This window comes from Candoia aspera, chromosome 1 (assembly GCF_035149785.1).
Source record: "Candoia aspera isolate rCanAsp1 chromosome 1, rCanAsp1.hap2, whole genome shotgun sequence".
Classification (NCBI taxonomy): Eukaryota; Metazoa; Chordata; class Lepidosauria; order Squamata; family Boidae; genus Candoia; species Candoia aspera.
Window position 1 is genome coordinate 151,465,496 of NC_086153.1, and position 22,960 is coordinate 151,488,455.

Genomic DNA, 22,960 nt, shown 5'->3' on the forward strand with positions numbered 1-22,960 from the left:
GAGTGGAAGGCGAAAGGAAGAGGGGCCGACCAAGGGCAAGATGGATGGATGATATTCTAGAGGTGACGGACTCGTCCCTGGGGGAGCTGGGGGTGTTGACGACCGACAGGAGGCTCTGGCGTGGGCTGGTCCATGAAGTCACGAAGAGTCAGAAGCGACTAAACGAATAAACAACAACAAAACAAAAAAATAATTTATGATATAAAAATCCTCATTCCTGGATCGAGAAGCCCTCCAAACAGTCACTCACGCCCTGGTTATCTCCCATATAGACTACTGCAATGCGCTCTACATGGGGCTACCCTTGAAGAGTATCCGGAAGCTTCAGCTGGTCCAGAATGCAGCCACGCGGGCTATTTCTGGTGCCCCTAGGTTGGCACATATAACACCGTTGCTGCGTGAGCTGCACTGGGTGCCAGTTTGCTTCCGGGTCCAATTCAAGGTGTTGGCTATTACCTTTAAAGCCCTACATGGCATGGGGCCAGGTTACCTGAGGGACCGTCTCATCCCCATTACATTGGGGAAGAATGGTGGGCAAAGATGATGGAACTTGCAGAGCTGGCTAAATTGACTTCTTTGATTACAGAAAAGACAACATCTATGTTTATTGCTGACTGGAAACCCCTTATAGACTTTTTGCATAAAACAGGGGAAAAAAAGAACTTCTGATTTATGGTTTTGATGATTAGAAGGCATTAGATAATAGAAAAAAAGAGCTTTTTTTGTAACCATAGAGTAAGAAATAGTTTTGTAATCATACATTTACTGCAAAGGAAATTGGAAGCTGCTTCTTTCTATTTCTTTTTATCTTCCACTTTTTGCACTTTTGTCTTTTTCTTTCCTTTTTTCCTTTCTTTCCTTTGTATTAGTTTTTGTTAAGTTTTTATCTTTTTCAAACTTTTAACAAAATTTATATTAAAAGAAAACAAGAGGAAGATGGCTTGACCATCTTTCAAACTGGGATTTAAACCAGTCCACAATCTGAATGGAGATTCCTACTGATGACACTGGTTCCAGTCTATGCCTACATTCCCCAAATACATGTATTTCATTTGCTCCTTCCCCAACTGGATTCCCAATTTGGCTTAATGTTCGCACAATATTATGGTTAAGCTAAGAGGCCAAAAACACTGATTAAAGGAAACAGTTCCTTCTACGGTAATACTGATATGCTTATGTGCGAGAAAGAATCTGGCAGGTATGTCTAGTTGTGAAAAGGGACAGAGTTTGGAGAAAAGTGGGATGCTTTCAATATCCCCATCTCTTCTTGTACAGGAATTTCACTAGTAACACAAAATAACAATATTCAAAAGAATCCAAAGATACCATTTCCAAACTAAGATTGTGCAGACATTCCCTCAACTCTTCCCTTTTTCAGTGCTGATTGCTGGGTCTTTGAAAAGCAAGGACAGATGTAGCAAATGAGAATCTAAATAAGATAATGTTGCCAGCAACGGGCACATGCTTTTTAAAAACCTGGCTTTTCCTCCTTGGAATATCTTTTGTTAAACAAAGGGAGTCTGGAAAACCCTTTTAAGGCCACCAACCTTTTGGAGATTTTTTTTGTTCAGGCCAGGAGGAAAGCCATTAACTCAGTCCAATCACCTGGCCCATCCTTTTATCTTTTTCTTTCAACAGCTGAAGTCACTAAGCAGGACTGCAGAGAAAGACAGCAAGCTCTGAGCTTTTGTTCTCATTTGCCAGCCTTTTGCTTTCCCAAGAGAAAGCTTTTTAAGCATCTGAAGCCAAACTCCTCTCAGAGGCTGGACTTTTATAGGCGTCTACAGCTTCATCTAAACAGATGAATCCAGAATCAAACAAAGGCATGATATACCAATCCTCATCCTTTGAACTGGTCAAAGTCTCCAGTTCTAGGAACACCATGTCTTCACAAAGCCAAGGAGTACACTGAGCAAACCCAAAGAGCACTGGCAAAGAGTTACTGATAGGGACATGAGCTTCCACTGCTCCAACAGTTGGAAGACCAATTTAACACTGACCTTCAAGGGCCAGAAATATGTGCACAAGCTGCAAAAAATAAGGTAATTCTCTCTCTCCCCACCCCATCAATCCAGAAATTTACTTTGTGTTCCAAAGCAGCAGCCCTCCAGTATTCATTAGTGAATGCTGCACCTTGCAAATTTCTCTCTCTCTCTACTGCGGCAGAAGTCTCCAAAATACTAGCTTTGTTATAGCAACAGTCTATTAAAATACCATAAAGTGAATCACTCTGGAAATTATACCATTTTTTCTGTTCTTCTCTGAACATCTTGCCTTTGTCCCATCACATGTATTACTCTCAGAACTCCTTGCCTTTCTCTCAGTGAACTGAATAATGTGCTAAATCATCCACAGATTAACTTATTTGACTGCCCTGTATATCATTAGTCTGTATAGCTGGTTATTAGTTTAATTTTTGGATTTCCAGAACACACAAGTCTGTTTAATAGCCTTTAATGGTAATGACTCAACAGAATTAGAGCTGTGGGAGGTCCCAGTTCACACACACACTGCGATAACTAACATGTGCATCATCATTTTACCCTCCCTTGTGCACAGCATTTTAGCCAAGCTGTGTGGCTTATGGTGTCATTTAAATTCGCATTATTTTAGGTTTCCTGAAACTGATTTGAATCCTGGATTTATCATAGGTTATAAGTCTGAGTTCCCCAGAATGGGTTGTTTGGGGTCTGAATGACACAGCAAACTACAATGTTGCTTAAAGCGTGTCCTAGGAAGAATGAATCGGTGGCCTGTATTCATTACTGCAATTATCTCAACCATCCTACCTTGTCTGGTTATTGAGAACATAAGAGTCATCACCTTGGCCATCTTGTCTTAGACCGCAAACCCAGCCAATTAGCTTTATTCAATAAAATATCGCCCTACGAACAAGCGCCGGGCACAGTGTGAATTCTTGCTAATGCCTCTTCAGGTAACCGGCAGGTCCTGAGGGAGAAACGCCTTCCTCAATGGGGCACCACCGTCCCCGACCGGCACTGCTTTGAACGCCGATCTCTTCCTCCCACGAAGGGCAGGATGAGCGACTTTCAAGGCGTAGCAGTTACAGTCTGAAAAAGCCGCATTGCTGAGGGAGGAAAGAGCTCCATAACGTACCGTTAACAACCAGCCAGGCCTGGGGGATGGAAAATGGTCCCGAGGTCTCTGGAAAGAAAGCGGCGGCAGAGCCACAGCATCCCTTACGGCACGAGGAGCCTCTTTTCCTTCCCACCCCGGCCCTCCACGTGGCTCCTCCTCGTCTCTTCCCCCCTCGTCTCGCTGCTGCCGCTGCCGCCGCCCAAGCTCCGGGACTAACCTGTACCGGGAGGGGAGGGCGAGGACTGTCGATGATGGAAGCCGGGTTGTGGCAAAGCAGCAGCTCGCTCCCGCTTCCTCCCTCGGGCAACCTCCTTCCTGCAAAGGAGGGGAGGAGGGCGGCTTTAACGTCGGCGACAGCCGCGAGGGGAAAGGGTCGAGGCGCTGCTGTTTGTTGACGCCTCAGCCTCTCCCTGGCCCAAACCGGTTACAGCCGCCCGGCAGAAACAGCCGTCGCCGCCGCCGGGCGGCGAGAAAGGAAAACAAGCGGGTACCAGGAGCACGTGAGGCGGGCGGCCAATGGGAGCGCGGGGGGAGGCGGCGGGAGGGCCGGAGCGGGGAACAGCGGGAAGGCGACACTTTTCTTAGAAAGCGCGCGCGGGTGGTCTTGGGAAAAGAGAAGGGGGCGTGGCCTGCCAGGGCCGCGTGGCTAGAGAACGCGCGGCGGGAGCGTAAGACCGCGAGGGCGGAGGTGAGCGGGCTGCCGGCGCGGTCTGGTTCTTTCCTGGTACCTTCTGTTGCCGGTTTAGTTAACATTTATTATTAGAAGATTTACACTACAAACAAGCAAAATAACATAAAATAAAATAACAAACCATTTAGTTGCTTGCAGTTCATCTTCTAAGGAACGGCAGGAAGTGATCGCCCCCCGAGGGCAGGTCATTAAAGTGTAGATGTCGTTCTCCCAGTGGGTCGACTGCCGGTCGGATCTAGCGCTTCGAGTACTTTTCCAGTGAAGGCAACGAACCGTTGATGGCAAGCAAACAGGTCCGTGACGGCTCGGTGGCTGAGACCCATTGCACGAAGCCCGCAACCTGATGGGTGCGTGGAAGGGAGAGCCGCCTGCTTACCCACCCGAGCAGGCTTTTAGGGACGAAACCTGTCGTCGCCTAGTGAGCGAGCTGCACAACGAGAGCCGCTGTGTCTGCTTGCTTAGATCTCCCGACTTCCCCCAGAGATGAAAGTGGGCGTAAGCGGCAAGGTCCCTATCCGTCCCTCAGTCTAAGTTGGTGTTCTCGTTATTTCGGGACGTGGCTACGGGGGATGGGCACAAAGGTGGTCTAGCTTTCCTTTCTTCTGCACTTAACGAATTACCCTACATCTGCATAACCAACCTGTTTTCCCCTCCCTTCCACCCCCCTCATCCCAGTGTAAATTCTACATCAGTTTAGCCACCCCATGCTCAGCCTTAGAAATGCAGTTACAATTTTATTTGAGGAATATTATTTTATGCCTCGGTAAAGATCCCCAGTGACCCCATGCTGGAGAGTATTGAATATTGAAGCCATATTACAATATGTGAAGATTGCTAAATAAATACAGTAGCTGCCAGTCTGTATTCTTACAGTGTATGCATTTGAATATACAGTAAGAGGCAGTTAAGATAGCACATATTTGTGTTAGGTAATGAAAAGAATATCCCACCACTATCTCTGTTTATACAACTTTTGGGGGGGGGGTGTAATCTGTACAATCTTTTGGCCTGCCCATCAGCACAAGTATGTAAGCTGAATGTATATATCGTAGGTAGAGGTTGGGTAGATCACAAGCATGCTCATCCTCATTCTCCCCCCCCCCCCCGTGGATTTCAGAAGACATTCAGAAAATTCAAATTACTGAAGAGAACACAAAATGAACAAAGCAACAGCTCCTGTTCAGTTTTGGTATCAAGAGTTGCATGTATTGTACAGTCAGGAGTCTAATATTAAGGACATTGGATTGTATGTGAATTCATGTATCAATATCACAGATGATCTTAAACATAATCTTGTGATTACCTATATACTTGTAGCAAATTATGATTTCAAGAAAGTTTCAGAGAGACCTCACTGTTTCTGCTATGAGTGATTAAGGCAGTACTCACCATGGCTTAGTTACTCTGTGCGTGTGAAAGCAGCTATCCTAACAGTCAGGAACCACGCTGAGACAAGGAGTAGGTCTCTAGTGTTTATTACTGCTACATAAGACAGAAAATCCTAACAAACTGAAGAAGCGTGGGAAAAACCCAGACAGATAAACCCCAAAAGTCAAGGCGGGTCTGATCTGTGTCTCTTTGAATGGCTGCTCAACTCCTCAGTACTACGCATGCGTTTCCCCCCCTGGATGGGAGCCCCTTCTAGCTCGCCATCAGTACTCATGACAGCAGCAATTTGTAAGATTGTACAATTTTCCTTCAGCCTATTCAAGGGGAACATGGTGCCTTCACCACTGCAGCATTTGTAAATTACGATTTTCATGGAAGTACAACAGAACATATTTCAAGTAGTTGTACAGAGATGCACAAGTAGAGGCAACTAACTTCTTAACCACTGTAAACATGATGTGTCAGTTTGAGAATGCTGTAAAGCAACAAGTTGAGAATCGTAAAATATTCAATATTGTATGCAGTTGTGTTCTGTGGCACACGTTACATAGCTTTACATGAAAGCTATAACAACATAGAAGGTCTTGTTGATTTTCACATTGATGCAGAAGATGAGATTCTGTGGAAGCATTTATAAATGTTTAATAATGCTCACTATCAGTTCAAGTAGAACATTAATTAGTTAAACTCTGAAGATGCCACTAGAGCAGACATTATTTCTGCAGCCAATAACTCAGCAGGACTTTCGGTTATTGCTGGTGAAAGTATTGACATATCTAGGGAGAAGCTTCAGCAAAGGATCGTTACCTTGTCGTGGTGCTGGAGCTTGAGCACCTCAATGATGCCATGAGCTAAGCCGTGAAGGGCCACCCAAGACGGGAAGGTCATGACAGAGAGGTCAGACTAAATGCGATCCCTGGGGAAGGTAATGGCAACCCACCTCAGTATTCTTGCCGTGAAAACTAAATGGATAAGTACAACCAGAGATATGTCGGTATACCATCGGAAGATGAGACCCCCAGGTCAGAAGATGGTCATAATGCTACTGGGGAGGAACAGAGGATGAGCTCAACTAGCCCCAGACGTGATGACGCAGCTAGCTCAAAGCCGAAAGGACGGCTAGCGGCCGACGGTGCTGGTGGTGAACGGCGAATCCGATGTTCTAAGGATCAACACACCATTGGAACCTGGAATGTAAGATCTATGAGCCAGGGCAAATTGGATGTGGTTATTGGTGAGATGTCAAGATTAAAGATAGACATTCTGGGCGTCAGTGAACTGAAATGGACTGGAATGGGCCACTTCACATCAAATGACCACCAGATCTACTACTGCGGACAAGAGGACCACAGAAGAAATGGAGTAGCCTTCATAATTAATAGTAAAGTGGCTAAAGCAGTGCTTGGATACAACCCAAAAAATGACAGAATGATCTCAATTCGAATTCAGGGCAAGCCATCTAACATCACAGTGATCCAAATATACGCCCCAACCACAAATGCTGAAGAAGCTGAAGTAGAGCAGTTCTATGAGGATCTGCAGCACCTACTGGACAACACGCCTAAAAGAGATGTTATTTTCATCACAGGAGACTGGAATGCTAAGGTGGGCAGTCAAATGACACCTCGAATTACAGGTAAGTATGGCCTGGGAGAACAAAACGAAGCAGGACACAGGCTGATAGAATTTTGCCAAGACAATTCACTCTGCATAACAAACACTCTCTTCCAACAACCTAAGAGACGGCTTTATACATGGACTTCACCAGATGGACAACACCGAAATCAGATTGACTACATCTTTTGCAGCCAAAGGTGGCGGACATCTGTACAGTCGGTAAAAACAAGACCTGTAGCTGACTGTAGTTCAGATCACGAACTTCTTCTTGCACAATTTAGGATCAGACTAAAGAGATTAGGGAAGACCCACAGATCAGCTAGATATGAGCTCACTAATATTCCTAAGGAATATGCAGTGGAGGTGAAGAATAGATTTAAGGGACTGGACTTAGTAGATAGGGTCCCGGAAGAACTCTGGACAGAAGTTGGCAGCATTGTTCAGGAGGCGGCAACAAAATACATCCCAAAGAAAGAGAAAACCAAGAAGGCAAAATGGCTGTCTGCTTCGACACTAGAAGTAGCCCAAGAAAGAAGGAAAGCAAAAGGCAACAGTGATAGGGGGAGATATGCCCAATTAAATGCAAAATTCCAGAGCTTAGCCAGAAGAGATAAGGAATTATTTTTAAACAAGCAATGCGTGGAAGTGGAAGAAGACAATAGAATAGGAAGGACAAGAGACCTCTTCCAGAAAATTAGAAACATTGGAGGTAAATTCCAGGCAAAAATGGGTATGATCAAAAACAAAGATGGCAAGGACCTAACAGAAGAAGAAGAGATCAAGAAAAGGTGGCAAGAATATACAGAAAACCTGTATAGGAAGGATAACAATATCGGGGATAGCTTTGACGGTGTGGTCGGTGAGCTAGAGCCAGACATCCTGAAGAGTGAGGTTGAGTGGGCCTTAAGAAGCATTGCTAATAACAAGGCAACAGGAGACGACGGCATCCCAGCTGAACTGTTCAAAATCTTGCAAGATGATGCTGTCAAGGTAATGCATGCTATATGCCAGCAAATTTGGAAAACACAAGAATGGCCATCAGACTGGAAAAAATCAACTTATATCCCCATACCAAAAAAGGGAAACACTAAAGAATGTTCAAACTATTGAACAGTGGCACTCATTTCACATGCCAGTAAGGTAATGCTCAAGATCCTGCAAGGTAGACTTCAGCAGTTCATGGAGCGAGAATTGCCAGATGTACAAGCTGGGTTTAGAAAAGGCAGAGGAACTAGAGACCAAATTGCCAATATCCGCTGGATAATGGAAAAAGCCAGGGAGTTTCAGAAAAACATCTATTTCTGTTTTATTGACTATTCTAAAGCCTTTGACTGTGTGGACCATAACAAATTGTGGCAAGTTCTTAGTGGTATGGGGATACTAAGTCATCTTGTATGCCTCCTGAAGAATCTGTATAACAACCAAGTAGCAACAGTAAGAACAGACCACGGAACAACAGACTGGTTTAAGATTGGGAAAGGAGTACGGCAGGGCTGTATACTCTCACCCTACCTATTCAACTTGTATGCAGAACACATCATGCGACAAGCTGGCCTTGAGGAATCCAAGGCTGGAGTTAAAATCTCTGGAAGAAACATTAACAATCTCAGATATGCAGATGATACCACTTTGATGGCTGAAAGTGAAGAGGAACTGAGGGGCCTTATGATGAAGGTGAAAGAAGAAAGTGCAAAAGCTGGTTTGCAGCTAAACCTCAAAAAAACCAAGATTATGGCAACCAGCTTGATTGATAACTGGCAAATAGAGGGAGAAAATGTAGAAGCAGTGAAAGACTTTGTATTCCTAGGTGCAAAGATTACTGCAGATGCTGACTGCAGTCAGGAAATCAGAAGACGCTTAATCCTTGGAAGAAGAGCAATGACAAATCTCGATAAAATAGTTAAGAGCAGAGACATCACACTGACAACAAAGGCCCGCATAGTTAAAGCAATGGTGTTCCCTGTAGTAACATATGGCTGCGAGAGCTGGACCATAAGGAAGGCTGAGCGAAGGAAGACCGATGCTTTTGAACTGTGGTGTTGGAGGAAAATTCTGAGAGTGCCTTGGACTGCAAGAAGATCAAACCAGTCCATCCTCCAGGAAATAAAGCCAGACTGCTCACTTGAGGGAATGATATTAAAGGCAAAACCGAAATACTTTGGCCACATAATGAGAAGACAGGACACCCTGGAGAAGATGCTGATGCTAGGGAGAGTGGAAGGCAAAAGGAAGAGGGGCCGACCAAGGGCAAGATGGATGGATGATATTCTAGAGGTGACGGACTCGTCCCTGGGGGAGCTGGGGGTGTTGACGACCGACAGGAAGCTCTGGCGTGGGCTGGTCCATGAAGTCACGAAGAGTCGGAAGCGACTAAACGAATAAACAACAACAACAAGGGAGAAGCAGTTATTTGGTGTACATTTTGTTCAAAGCTGGTTGTGAAGAAGTTATTCAAGAGGAGTTCCTTGGTTTTGTGACACTATATGAACTAGATGTACACCATTGCCAATACAATTCATGTGGGCAAAAACATTGGGCTTAAATCTAGAAAAATTACATGGCCAAGAATTCAATGGATGCTTCATAATTGATGGAGTTTTTAAAGATTAGTAAAAGAACTCCAAGCAGCTAACAGCAATCTTGCAGAGTAGAAGTGTGAACCAAAAAAGGAACTTGCTCATTAAGCTTAATTGCATTCAGAAATAAATTCAGTCTTCACATAGTAGTTAGATGAAGAAAAATAGAGATAGCTTACTTTTATTCAGTAGATCTGGATACAGGTTGTTTCATAGTAGAAAGCATTTAATCATCACTGGATGATGAAAAAGGGGAGAGCTGCATTGTGCAGCTCTTCCTGCTTGCATGTCTGCCCATGAAGTAATGGAGATTGTTAATCCCCAAGCCCAAGGAGGAAGAGGAAGTGGAAATCAGGTGACCCATGTGACATCCCACAAACACAATAGAAATGCGTTTGCTAGAGAGACCCCCTTATGCTTATGAGACAATGCTGAGTTGACCCCTGATAATAATGACAGAAAGAGAAGGTGGTGTGCAAGCTGAAATAGCTTTTTTAACCAAGATTAAAAACAACTGAATTTGATATTTTAGAAGCTGAAGCATCTATCTGGTTTGACAGACAAGAACAGACACAAATTCTTCAAAACTTCTGATTACTCTGACATTACCAGTAACAGCAGTTAAGAGATCAATCGGTACAATAAGAAAACTTGGTTGAAGTCGACAGCAAAAGATTATCGTTTAACTGAACTTTGCATGCTGAGTGTTCATTGTGGAAAGATGAATAGAATCAAAGAAAATGATCCAAAGAGTGATTGACAAATTTGGAGAAGATCCGAAACATTTACAGTTTCTGTTTCATAAATAGCTGTTTAACTATTTTCACAGTTTCTGCTTGCAGAAGTGTTGATTTAGTGTTAAATTCTCATTATACTTTAATGATGTTGATCTATAAGTATAATAAATTTCATGGGTTGTACTGAATGTTAGAGGAGACCCATTGTATTAATGTTCACTGAGAAGTAAGTTTTAAAAAAAACATTTATTTATTTATTTTAACAAGTTTTACAAAAAGAATACACAAAATTGAAAAAAAGAAAAACTAAACAAAAAAGGAAATGTCAAAAAAAGTATTACAAAGTATACCTACCAAATGTCCATCAAATGTTTAAAATTTTCTAAATTAAATAAATGATTCTTTATGCTTATTGTTGTAAAATGTCATGAAATTGGTCGCATATTACAGTACATCACTTTTAGTAGATGATAGATTAGTAAATAAAATTGCCTTTTCAAAAGCAGCTAAATTATACAGGTAATCCTTGCTTAGCAACCACATTTGGGACTGGCAACTCCACTAATTTCCGATTTTGTGTACTCTGCTAAGCAGAAAATTACATGACCACAACGGTCTTACATCACTTCCCATTAAGTGAGTTATTGTGGTTGTTAAGCGGGACATAATGTGACCACAACTTGCAATTTTACTTCTGTATTCTCCATTAACTCTGCTCATTGGAAGCCAGTTGTGAAGCATGCAAATGGTGATCACATGACCGCAGGATGTTGTGATGGTTGTAAATGCAAGGATTGGTTGCAAAGATCATTTTTTTTACACCATTGTAACTTCAAACGGTTGCTAAATGAGGCAGTCAGTAAGCAAGGACTACCTGTACATCCCTTGAATCCAGCCCTTAATATCAGGAATAATACTACTTTTCCAATTTCTCAAAATAATTCTCTTAGCAATACCCCAAGCCTGATATAACCATAATTTCTCAAAAATAGTCAGATAAGTTAACATTAATATCTTTAAATTATTTTCCCATAAATTTACTGATATATGTTAAAGCATAGTAGGGAAAGATATCAATGATTTACAAGATCAAATCATGTGTCAATTACCTCTTGGGTTTTTTTATGTCACCAACAAAGAAAATCTGACATCTATCCTTTCAAATACATTCTTTTAGATAGTTTTAGATAGCTTTTTAAAATTTTTAGTTTAATTTTTTACTGTTGTTGGTGTAAGCCATCTAGAGTTATGGCACATAGGTTGGGTAGCCATATAAGTCTCTTAAATAAATGAATGAATGAATGAATGGGCACCATATATTTTATTGAATCGAGAAGTTATAGATTAAAAGGCTTTTGTTAACACTCTTCTGAACATCTATTTGACTTCTGTTGGGTCTTATCTCAGAGCCCGTTAAGTTATAAGAAAGCATGATCTTACCATGTTGATCTTATTTTTTTACGGCTAAACTTAAAGCACTGATAAAGTGCTGGAGCAGTTTGGCATCTTTTTGTTTTAGATCTTGTTCAATTCAGTGGGGACTGATCCTTTAGCATTCCAGTTTTTCTTTGGGCTTCCAAGCAAAAGCCAGGCCTGACAAGTTGGAGAGGTACCATTAGAAACATTTGTGTATACTACTACTATTTGTGTAGTAGTATATACAGCCAGATGTTTTAGATATATTGGGGCCATTTTCGAAGGCAATAACTTGGCCTAATTAACCTAATTAACTTTGAAAATTTGCCCAAGCAGAATGGTCCTGCCGTATCACCAGATTGCTGATTTCCGTTTGGGACATACAGGGACAAACCGATGTGACAGCTATTAAGCTTATTGTGTTACATTTTTATTATGCCAAAAAAGTGTGTTGTTTACAGTAAAATGTGTAAAGAAAAATGGGATTTTTCTTTCCAGGTTTAGAATCTGATTCTGTAATTCACATATCCCACTAAGCCATGGCTTATTTAACCTTTATTTTCTGAATTACAATTAGCTGAGGTCTCACAACACATTATGTGATAAATCCTGGTTTACAAACCACAGTGATGGAGTTTGACAACACACTAAGCCCAAATCAAGCAATATGTGAACTCAGCCTGTATGTTACACAACTCACAGTTAGTCTTCAACTTTATTAATCTAACACAACCCGAACTGCCAAGTCGGAGCTGCATATGAACCATTTATATGGGTAAAACACAACTCTTGTCAGTTTTTTTTTTCTTAAACATACAACATTTCTACCTTTGGCTCAGTGTGCCTTCTAAAGAAGCTTTTGTCTAATCTGTCCAATTTGCATCTTTCAAGATCTCAGAAGTGATTTTAATTAAGTCTTGAGTGAGAGACAGGATATGATTATGAATCCTGTAGAACATTAATTAAAATCTGTGCTACTTGAAAGGAGAGATTTATTCTGAAATGATGGGGGTTGGGCTGGTCCAATTACTACTCCTAGTAAAACAACAAGAACAATATACAGCTGAAGTTATCTGACTCCTCCTGTGTTCCAGGTTCTTGAAGCAGGTTCAGAACTAACAGAAATGGGTATTTGCATGGAGGGAAAAGGTCTCACTAGGGAAGATACAGTTAAAAGGCATAATCTGTGCATAAAAACAAGTACATCTTGAGAATACAGACTTTTAGAAGAAACCTTCTAAGATAAAAACAGAACACCACCCTCCAGGGTAAATATTTATTTCTAAGAATGTGCCCCAAATCTGCTCTATAGGCTTTTGTAGAAAATAAAAAATGATGTGTGGCTGCAGCTTAGTGGTTCATTGGAAGTGCATGTCCTTGCCCAGAAAAAGCAAGAGTAAATATGGAGTATCTTGCAGGCTAGAAGAGATGCAGTAGAATTCTGGCAAACTGGTGCTTTATTCCTCCTATCCTTCAATGACATTAATTTTATGAATGGGAAAGTCTCCCCCCCCCCACCAGCCATCTTGCCAGAGCACTCTCAACATGAGCTCTAAATTCTAAATGTCCTCACTCACCCAAAAAAAATACTGTGGAACTCTAATGTTGCTGACAACCATAAACTCCTTGGATACCAAAAATAAAATAAAACCAACTTTCTTAAATCATTTTTGGAATCCTTTCTGTTATTTTTATCCTAAACCATCATCTTTGGCATCTCATTAAAATTGATCAACATCTGATGAAACTGATTTTAATTCAGGAAGGTTTATATAACCTTCCTGAATATAAGGTAAAGGTCTTGGTTTGTAAGATTCCACAAGCCACTTCTTTTAACAAGGCATCTTTTTTTTACTTGCTTTTTTTTCATCTACTTTTGCTCACACAAGCAGGCAATGCTACTGTCACACATTAAGCCCAAACCAAAGAAACTACATTTTGGCTGTATGGACCTACAATTTAACCGCTGTGTGTCACAGGACCTTTAGATTTTTTTTCTGTGCATATAAGGTAGGAGTATGAATCATCAAACAAATCAACCCAGAGTTCTCACTTGAACTGAGAACCAGTTCCAAACTACCATATTTTGGATACATTATGTGAAGACTTTGCTCTCTTGTGAAGTTTATAATACTAGGAAAGAGAAAAAGAAGACAACCAGCAGCAAGATGGATGGGCTCAATTACAGCAACAATGGCTTCACTGCTGGAAGGCCTGAAGGGGCAGGCTGGGGACAGATCATCTTGGGGAAGGTCTATTTTTGTGGTCACTGAGAGTCAACACTGACTTGATGGCATATAACCCTTAATCATAAGATAGGAGTAGCTGTGGTTAGCACCAGCACAAGAAACTGCAGTCAAATCCAGAATAGAGAAAGGAAGAATACACGGTGTATTGTATTTTCAGATCAAAAGAGTTGTCAGCTGGCAGTTCCTGAAATGTTGGCAGAGGAACTTCCCGCCAGTTATCTGCTCTGACGCAAATGTGAGTTATGTTTTGGGCACTGTTTCTGGTTCAGCTCATATATACTGCTAATGACCTTGCTCCAACTTGGCAAATGTCTTCACTGAACTACAGCTTGCAGTCTGAACGAGACTGTTTGCCTCTGCAAGGAGCACCTCTTGTTTGTTTAAGCTAGTACTGCCTGCCTTTTTCAACTTGGTCCCTTGGGAGGAAGAGATTGATCAACCCAGAATATACCATTTGCACACTCCAGGGCAGAGAAACATAACTCTTTACAGATAGACACACCTCAAGCTAGTTTTAAGCAAAATGTGTAAACTGAATCTTTAATGCATTTTGAGAAAAACCTCACCTCTTCCAGGTTGGGGAACATTCATGCCACTGTAAATCCACATTTGCTGTGGCATTGCCTAGAAAAGGGATAAAGAATCTTTTGGGGCAGAAGACTACATTCCTCTTTGGGAGTCAGAAGGGATATACTCCACTTTTAGGAGAGCATACCACATCAGGTGGTTAACGGGGAACACACTGCCCTATTAAACCAACTGTAATCAGTACAGGTGATTTATCTGGAGCTTGTGTAACCCTGGAGTGGTTTCCATGTCTGATTAGCATTAACCTTAACTGTCGGCTCAGAGTCCCTACTGCTGGTGGTACCACAGCACCTCAGTTAAGCCTTGAGTTAAGGGCTAGACATACATCACTGTTAATATGCACAGACTTGGCACCTTACACTAATATAGCCAACATCCTATATTGAAGATGTCCCTTTCAGCTTAATGGCTGGGTTTCCGTATAAGGAAAAGCTAGATTATGGTTGTTTGGTTTTGGCTTACTATAATAATGTGGGATCCCAGCCACTGTAGCTTAGTGCTATGATTCCATATAGATTCTTTGATTTTATATGGAAGAAAAAAAAAAAGCAACGTGGAAACAGAAACAAGAGTATTGAGAAGGTGGCTAACAGAAAGGGCAGCTTCATCATACTTCACCTTTCCCCTGTCATCCAACAAGCTTTCCATGAAACTGTAGAAGAGGGAATGTAACGAAGCACAGCTACACCATCAGTTCAGCCGAGAACAGGGCAGTTCACTGTCTCAGTTGAGCAAGCTGTGATGTGGAGACATCAGCAACAGCCAGATGGGTTAGAGCAGATATTGTGCAACATTTAAGAGTTACTGCCTGAATCTTGTTTTCAAGTTCCTTCGTCATTCCTTGTGTTGTGTTTCAGATGGTTAGCTTGTGGAAGGGGACTCCCTTGCTCTGATCAACTGAGTAAACCACTCTAGGAGTTTTCTGGCTGAAAAAATGAGGCATATATGCTTTGAATAAATAAACTGATGGAGGCTCTGTGTCCCTAAATCTATTAAAAAGGGGGAGTAATGGAATTCATCTTTACTGTTCATTTTTTGATTGAAAAAATGTTCCCTTGAAAAATTTGGGCAACTTGGCATGTGCATAGGATGCACTTCTGTTTTTATATGTAAATTTAAGTAATTCTGGATTTTAAATCTGGCAATTTCTCAAGTTAGAAGAATTGGACACAAATAACACCATTACTATTAGACAGTACTTTTTTGTATAAATACTTTTTATAATATCATTAGGAAATGGGATTACATAGAATTATCCTTGGAACACAGATAATGAAAGTCTAACTTCTTGATCCTTTACAGAAGACAGTGGCCTTTCTTCTTCTTGTCATCTTGCATTGTTTTAATTAGTCAAAATTCCAGTTGACTTAAATGTTAATACAATTGTACTACAAGGGTTAGTACAAGATCTTGGTGCTGTTCATATATGTTGGGCTACAGTTCCCAGAATTGCCAGGCAGTACAGCTGTTTTGCTTTTCAGAGCCCAACACATTGGGAGGGTGCCACGTTGAGACAACTTTAGTAGTTACCTTTATGTTCCATTTAGGAACAGTTTGCATTATAATTGTGTCTAAAGCCACTTGCATAGATTGACCAATAGAAATTATGTTACCTGAAAGACTGAGGATGGAAGCATACATTCATTTTTGAATTAATGTTGAAAAGCTCTTACTTATAGGCAGGGTTAGACTATGTGGCCATTGAGATGTTGTTAAACCCCAACTTTCATGAAGACTAAAAGAGGTCAGTGGTGAAAAATAATGAGAGTTGTATACCCACAAAAATGTGTGTGGCCCCATCTTCAAGGTGTTCAGTAAGTCTTTAAAAACTTGGCTTTGCTCCCAGGCCTGGAGGTAAGATGGTTGCTTGTTGGTTTGGGTGCGTGTTTTGTGTTCTGGACATTCATATATTTTTGTTTTATTGTTCATGACTATGTAAGGCACCCATAGTTGTTTGGAGACAGGTGGCCTTTAACAATAATTAAAGAAATGGGCAATACACAGTAGACTATATATTGCCCCATCTAAGAAATGGGGCTAAATATGATGTACAGTTGTAATTGAAATTATTCAACCCCCATTGCAAATCAGGTTGTCAAAATGTACAGACCTTCAGCTGTTTGCAATGAACAAATCAAACAAAAGCAGTTGAAATAGCTCAACACAATGAATGCTTCAAGTGGTGTCCCCAAAGTCAACTGAAAATGCAACTTACAATGACTTCTCCAGTCTCAAAATTATTCAACCCCCTGAATAGAATCCATCACAACAGCACTCATACAGTATGCAAAACAGATGTTGTCTCAAGCACACCTGATGCAACTAATCAAGGGCTTCATTAGTTGCACCAGGTGTGCTTGAGCTGGAACACATGAAATACCTGAAGTGGCTAGAGGTCTGTTGAGTATCACGTTTGATTCCATGTTAGAAATACAGTATGGCTAAGTCAAAAGAATGGTCCAAAAAGGTAAGAGAAGAGATCATCACCCTTACAAACAAGGAACAGGATACAAAAAGATAGCAAAGGCACCGAATGTTCCTAGAGATACTGTTGGAAGCATAGTTCGCAAGTTCAAAGTTAAAGGAACAGTGGTTACACTACCTGGACGGGGCAGAAAAAGGAAGCTGTCAATGGCTGCAACCAGATTTCTGAGAAGGCAGGTGGAGAGAAACCCTCGAGTGACTGCAAAAGTCCTGCAGCAAGACTTGGTGGCAACAGGCACTGAGGCTTCAGTGAGCACAGTAAGGTGCGTACTAAACACAGAAGGTTCCCATGCCAGAACTCCAAGACATACACCACCATTGATCCAAAAGCACAAGAAAAGTTGGCTCCAACATACTCAAAATCATATAAATAAGCCACAGAAGTTTTGGGATTCTGTTCTGTGAAGTGATGAAACAAAACTGGAACTTTTCGGCCCGATGGATCAGCGGTATGTCTGGAGGAAGAGGAATGAAGCATATGCTGAAAAGAACACTCTGCCTACAGTTAAGCATGGTGGTGGCTCAGTGATGCTCTGGGGCTGCTTTGCATCCTCTGGCACTGGAAACTTGCAGCGTGTGGATGGCAAGATGGATTCATTGAAGTATCAGGAAATCCTAGGAGAAAAAGTCATGCCGTCTGTAAGGAAGCTGAAGCTTGGGCATCACTGGACCTTCCAACAGGACAATGATCCCAAGCATACCTCAAATTCTGTTAAGGCTTGGATGCAGAAGTAGTTCTGGAAGATTCTACAGTCATCTGACTTGAACCCCATAGAAAATCTCTGGTGGGATTTGAAGAAGGCGGTTGCAGCACGCAAACCCAAGAATATGACTGAACTGGAGGCCATTGCTCATGAGGAATGGGCTAAGATTCCTCAGGAATGCTGTCAGAAGCTGGTGTCTGGCTATGCATCTCATTTGCAGCAGGTCATAACAAAAGAGTGCACTACTAAGTACTGAAGATGTTTGCCATGAAGGGGTTGAATAATTTTGAGACTGGAGAAGTTGTATTTTCAGTTGACTTTGGGGACACCACTTGAAGCATTCATTGTGTTGAGCTATTTCAATTGCGTTTGTTTGATTTGTTCATTGCAAACAGCTGAAAGTCTGTACATTTTGACAATCAACCTGATTTGCAACGGGGGTTGAATAATGTCCATTACAACTATAGATCTTATCAACTAGTCAATAGGACTTGGTTAGCTGTTAAGACAATATGTTCCTTTGCCCTCTCTATAAAAGACATTGTCAACCAGTGAGCTTCATGAGATCTGTTTTTGTTCAATCTTTTGCAAAAGAACTCCATCTGCCCATTCTTGGCATGATTCCTGGTCCACTTTATGCCCTCAGTCTCACAGTGGTGTCCTGCCTTACTTTGCTTGTGTGTAACTCTTTGTGTTGCCTGTACTTGATTTTATTTATCTTGATTTGGTTCTATCAGGTACAACTGGTTTTCTCTGCAAGCTTCAAGTGTTTGCAGAAACCATACTTCCTGGCCAATTACTTCATTGGGCTGATGTAAAATTACAAGAGTTCCATGGTGGTCTTGGTGACTGAAATCACAAATCTGAGACTACAACAATCATCTTAGGTAAAGAGAGACTGTAAGATAGCAGATCATCTATACAACAACAGAACCTTTAAGTTATTTCTCTTTTTTAATATTCATTCTGTGCAACTGCAGCTCAAAATAAAAATGGAAATCCATTCAGAACATGATCACATGACTTGCCTTTACTAATAGCACTGTTCCTGACCAATGTATCTGTGTGTGATGGAGAAAGGGAGGGGCTGCAGGGAGTTTTAATCTAGCTTATTTTTTTTAAGGCAGCAGCAAAAGGTAAACCTAGCCTCCATAGCAGAAAGGACGAAGGTAATATCTTAGTTAAGTTTCCATTTGGCAATTCTGTATGTATAGCTTTCTGTACTGCTCAGCTGTGAAAATAAATGTTTATTCCAACAAATGCAGAATGAAGAGAGACAAATCATTCAAAATTGTATTAAGCAATTCAAGCACTCATCAGCTTTCCAGTATGTTGAAATTTAAAAGCTTGGCAGGTTTTAACTTTGATAACTTCAACTTACATTCCCCTGAGGCCTATGGCAACATGAGATTAGTAATAATGGAACAGCAAAACAGTCCATTTGAACCATGATAACTTCCTTCTGAATTGTGGCTCTTCACATATCCTTCACAGGATAGTTTACAGCAGCTCCTCAAGAGCCTCAATCAGCAGATGAGTGGGGAGATTTGGAGGCAGATGACTGGGAAGAGAAGCTGCTGTTTATCTGTTGCACTGGCCTCTAGTCAACATAAAATCAATCATTGTTATCATCATAAACCAGCATATATATTCAACATCTACTGCCAGAGAACAGCATCCCCAGGCTGTTTATAGTGCCCAACGCCAGGTACACGTGTGGTCTACTGGTGAGATCTTCGTAAAAGATTCTTGGAAAAAAAAACAATCATGCTAGGGCTGTGAATGCAATTAATAAAATAGTGAACCATATGGCCCTGGCATTTTTTTGCTGTGTTGCACACATTAAACCCTTCTATTACCAGACTGTTGAACAGCAGGGGAGAATAGGTATTGTGCTGTTCCAAACTGCCCTCATGAGGAGCCATAAGGTAAAATAACAATATGGTCCATACATAATACAATCACTTGCATCATTAAAGGGAACTAACTGGTTGTTTTTCTTATTACCAAGAGTCAATTGCATAACTAAACCTGGGAGTGTCTGTTCCCTCAAGAACTTATTATGTGACCACTGATGCATAGTAAAGGCAAACAACAAATGCCATCATTGCTGATTATTATCTCCTTTTTTACATGGTGCCCATAACTTGTGTAAAATTTATTCTCTCTCTGGTCTGGTGCTCAGATCTGATTGAATACTAGATCATGTTTATATCTGGCAGAAAGGGAGGTACAGAAATAATCATGTGGATTTACACTTAGCAATTAATGAAAATGCGAATAAGCAGAAGTGTGCAAAACATATCAAATATTGCTTTCAGCTTGAAACAGTCATATTGAGTTTGAAATGGGTCTTCTGACTATTTTAGAGGTATTCCAAGTTTACATAATCTGGGTTTCAAGTTCAAAATACTTCCTGAATGGTTGAAACAACCCATTTGGCTCAAGAAACTGTTCTGATTGCAATGGGTTGTTTCAAATTCAACAGTCTGGTTTCATACACGGATGTATGAAATTCAGCGTTCCAGGTCAGAACAACCAGAAAACACTGCAAGTTTTTGTTTCTCTTGTACACCACAGTAAGGTTGCCACTTTCTTTCCCCCACTCCCAGCACTAGGAACCTTTATAAAGGAACAAAAAGCATTTCTTGCTGTTAGTTTGATGCAGGTGAGAAATCTTAGTGTGACTTTTAAATATGAACTGTTCTGCTGCTGCTGGGGATTGCATTGATATGATTGATACTGGATTATTAACTTGTTCATTGGGCATGAATGGTATTTACGATGTATTTATTGTGTGGTATTTTAACAATGGTGTCTGAGTTTCAGTTCTGTTTTCTGCAAGACTCTGATGTGTTGAAACATCAGCATACAAATATATGGATTATCTTTGATGGGAGGGAAGGTAGTCTGAGTCATAAAAGATAATAATGTGGATTCCAAGGTGCCAGGCTTTGCAGGGTGCAAGGGAAAGCCCTCAACTGGGAAAAGGAGTCGCTTGGTGAAATAAATACGTTGCTTTTTAGGAAGAGCCCATTCCCCTCTGCAGCAGGACTATTTTCCCATCTTTGGTGTGGATTTCAACTCTCAATAATACCCAGCAATTAGCAATAGAGCTATTGCAGACAGTTCTGAGAGGACTGCCATAATTCGTGATGTTCTAATGCCTCCGCATTTTATAAGACTATAGAAGGCAGATCGTTACCTTGTTGTGATGCTGGAGCTTGAGCACCTCAGTTATCCCATGAGCTAAACTGTGAAGGGCCACCCAAGATGGGAAGGTCATGACAGAGAGGTCAGACTAAATGAGATCCCTGGGGAAGGTAATGGCAAGCCACCCCAGTATTCTTGCCGTGAAAACTGAATGGATCAGTACAACCAGAGATGTGTCAGTATACCATCAGAAGATGAGACCCCCAGGTCGGAAGATGGTCAAAATGCTACTGGGGAGGAACAGAGGATGGGTTGAATTAGCCCCAGACGTGATGACACAGCTAGCTCAAAGCCGAAAGGACGGCTAGCGGCCGACGGTGCTGGTGGTGAACGGCGAATCCGATGTTCTAAGGATCAACACACCATTGGAACCTGGAATGTAAGATCTATGAGCCAGGGCAAATTGGATGTGGTTCTTGGTGAGATGTCAAGATTAAAGATAGACATTTTGGGTGTCAGTGAACTGAAATGGACTGGAATGGGCCACTTCACATCAAATGACCACCAGATCTACTACTGTGGACAAGAGGACCACAGAAGAAATGGAGTAGCCTTCATAATTAATAGTAAAGTGGCTAAAGCAGTGCTCGGATACAATCCAAAAAATGATAGAATGATCTCAATTCGAATTCAGGGCAAGCCACCTAACATCACAGTGATCCAAATATACACCCCAACCACAGATGCTGAAGAAGCTGAAGTAGAGCAGTTCTATGAGGATCTGCAGCACCTACTGGACAACACGCCTAAAAGAGATGTTATTTTCATCACGGGAGACTGGAATGCTAAGATGGGCAGTCAAATGACACCTGGAATTACAGGTAAGCATGGCCTGGGAGAACAAAACGAAGCAGGACATAGGCTGATAGAATTTTGCTGAGACAACTCACTCTGCATAACAAACACTCTCTTCCAACAACCTAAGAGACGGCTTTATACGTGGACTTCACCAGATGGACAACACTGAAATCAGATTGACTACATCCTTTGCAGCCAACGGTAGCGGACATCTATACAGTCGGTAAAAACAAGACCTGTAGCTGACTGTAGTTCAGATCACGAACCTCTTCTTGCACAATTTAGGATCAGACTAAAGAGATTAGGGAAGACCCACAGATCAGCTAGATATGAGCTCACTAATATTCCTAAGGAATATGCAGTGGAGGTGAAGAATCGATTTAAGGGACTGGACTTAGTAGATAGGGTCCCGGAAGAACTCTGGACAGAAGTTCGCAACATTGTTCAGGAGGCGGCAACAAAATACATCCCAAAGAAAGAAAACCAAGAAGGCAAAATGGCTGTCTGCTGAGACACTAGAAGTAGCCCAAGAAAGAAGGAAAGCAAAAGGCAACAGTGATAGGGGGAGATATGCCCAATTAAATGCAAAATTCCAGAGCTTAGCCAGAAGAGATAAGGAATTATTTTTAAACAAGCAATGCGCGGAAGTGCAAGAAGACAATAGAATAGGAAGAACAAGAGACCTCTTCCAGAAAATTAGGAACATTGGAGGTAAATTCCAGGCCAAAATGGGTATGATCAAAAACAAAGATGGCAAGGACCTAACAGAAGAAGAAGAGATCAAGAAAAGGTGGCAAGAATATACGGAAGACCTGTATAGGAAGGATAACAATATCGGGGATAGCTTTGATGGTGTGGTCAGTGAGTTAGAGCCAGACATCCTGAAGAGTGAGGTTGAATGGGCCTTAAGAAGCATTGCTAATAACAAGGCAGCAGGAGACGACGGCATCCCAGCTGAACTGTTCAAAATCTTGCAGGATGATGCTGTCAAGGTAATGCATGCTATATGCCAGCAAATTTGGAAAACACAAGAATGGCCATCAGATTGGAAAAAGTCAACTTATATCCCCATACCAAAAAAGGGGAACACTAAAGAATGTTCAAACTATCGAACAGTGGCACTCATTTCACATGCCAGTAAGGTAATGCTCAAGATCCTGCAAGGTAGACTTCAGCAGTTCATGGAGCGAGAATTGCCAGATGTACAAGCTGGGTTTAGAAAAGGCAGAGGAACTAGGGACCAAATTGCCAATATCCGCTGGATAATGGAAAAAGCCAGGGAGTTTCAGAAAAGCAACTATTTCTGTTTTATTGACTATTCTAAAGCCTTTGACTGTGTGGACCATAACAAATTGTGGCAAGTTCTTAGTGGTATGGGGATACCAAGTCATCTTGTCTG

The 22,960-nt window shown here is 41.5% G+C and overlaps 2 protein-coding genes across 4 annotated transcripts in view; one reads left to right on the forward strand and one right to left on the reverse strand.

The window, feature by feature from the left end:
- Positions 1–3,531, reverse strand: part of GPCPD1 (glycerophosphocholine phosphodiesterase 1) — a 79,147-nt gene extending 75,616 nt beyond the window's left edge. Inside the window, exon 1 of one of the 3 annotated variants that reach the window (XM_063315925.1) lies at positions 3,317–3,526. The gene's annotated coding sequence lies outside the window, so the exon portion shown is untranslated. Of the gene's footprint in view, positions 1–3,117; positions 3,221–3,316 lie in introns of those variants that run through there. The other 2 variants (XM_063315935.1, XM_063315944.1) reach the window with 2 other exon arrangements.
- SHLD1 (shieldin complex subunit 1) overlaps positions 1,944–22,960 on the forward strand; it is a 97,599-nt gene continuing 76,582 nt past the window's right edge. Inside the window, exon 1 of the mRNA XM_063315965.1 lies at positions 1,944–2,042. The gene's annotated coding sequence lies outside the window, so the exon portion shown is untranslated. The remainder of the gene's footprint in view (positions 2,043–22,960) is intronic.